Here is a 1,639-nt window from a genome sequence, read left to right as displayed (position 1 = left end):
ACATGATAGTAAGCCATAGCCCTACCCTAGTGGGCACCTAGAAATAAAAGTTGAGAAGAGTCTAGGAATTAAGAAAAACTGATTGAGATTTTCCATACTAATTATAACTCACACCCTGGTGACTACTCGCATCTCTCTTGCTAGGTTTTAAAGAAAACAGAAATGAGCACAGGCAATGAGCGATTACTCAAATAAGTAGAGTAAGAATTTGCTGAGTGTACCTACAAAGCTAATATATTAAAAATAGATTTTCAGAAAGAACATTTTAAAAATTGAGGTAGACATCAAGGGAAAAAATGGAAATTTTTCACTTCCTTAGATGTGTTTTACTATTAAGTATTTATTGATTTATAATTATGTTTAGTGGGTGGGTGAATGGCAAGAACCAGAGTCTGAGTAGGAGTAATAATAATAGAGTGCTGGGGGGAAAACCCAGAAGACACACAGGGTTAACATTTGTAGTACTCGTATATCTTTCATCTGTAAGACCTCATCCTTGCCATTTAATAGCTTGAGCATTTTATCATATTGCCAAAATTAAAATTATGAATAAAATCCTTTAGAATCACATTAATGACCATATAATAATATCACTTTGTGTTACTGTACCATATTTTACTCATTTAGGACTTTTTCTTTTAATCTTTAGACACTAAACAATGTCTTTAGCTGCATTTCATGACATGCCAATTAAACTTTATCTGAATTTCATATTATGTTCTTATTAAGTTACAAGTATCAATTCAATGTACATAAAGACTGTTAAGTGTCTTAATTCTTTTGGATCAATTGTTTTAGATAATGTATCAATTTATACTGCCAGCAGTAGTGAATGTGACTGAGTTTTAATAATAATCCTGCTAGTCTTGGATATCCTCTTTCCTTCTTTTCCTTTTTAAAATGTGATACGATAGATCTTTTATACCTTATTTTGGACTTCTTTAATTACTAAAGTTGATTTTTTTCAAGCCATTTGTATATTCCCTTAGATGTTACATTTCTGTTGTTCATACCCTTTTGGACTATAGTAAATACACCTCTTATTTAAAAAGGAGCATTTTCAGTAATAGTCAGCATCAGGTAATCAGAAATCCCCATTATGGGGTTTTGCACCTTCCATGTAATGATCACAAATTGAGATTTAAATGTTCTGATGAGATTTCTAGGCACTGTCACCTCAAATGTGCACCACTCAGTCTTAAAGTCCCCTAAAGCAAAAGCTACTCAAAGTGTGTGATCCATAGACCTACATGCTGATCTGTAAATTGTTTGTAACTTGAGGACAACAGTGCAAAATATGAAAGCGTTAAGGAATGTTTAAGCAATTTGACAGAGTAATATATGTCAGAGGGATCTATTGTTTTAAAAATGAGACTTAGATTTTGTATGTTTTAAATGTTTTAATTTTTTTTTAAATTATGTCTTATAGATGGTTTGGTCCATGACTGGAGATTAAAACAAGCTAAACCTTTACCATAGACAGGTCTTGAGAAGCTATTCTATTGTAAAATATTTTTTGACTCAGTGTATTAGTTTCCAATAGCTGCTGTAAAAAATTAACACAAATTTAGTTCCTTAAAACAACACTAATTATTATCTCACAGTTCTGAAGGTCAGCAGTCCAAAATTGATCCTCTGG

Source organism: Hipposideros armiger, unplaced genomic scaffold (genome assembly GCF_001890085.2).
Source record: "Hipposideros armiger isolate ML-2016 unplaced genomic scaffold, ASM189008v1 scaffold_662, whole genome shotgun sequence".
In the NCBI taxonomy this organism is placed as follows: Eukaryota; Metazoa; Chordata; class Mammalia; order Chiroptera; family Hipposideridae; genus Hipposideros; species Hipposideros armiger.
The sequence above is the reverse complement of the archived record's forward strand: the minus strand, read 5'-3'. Positions refer to the sequence as shown.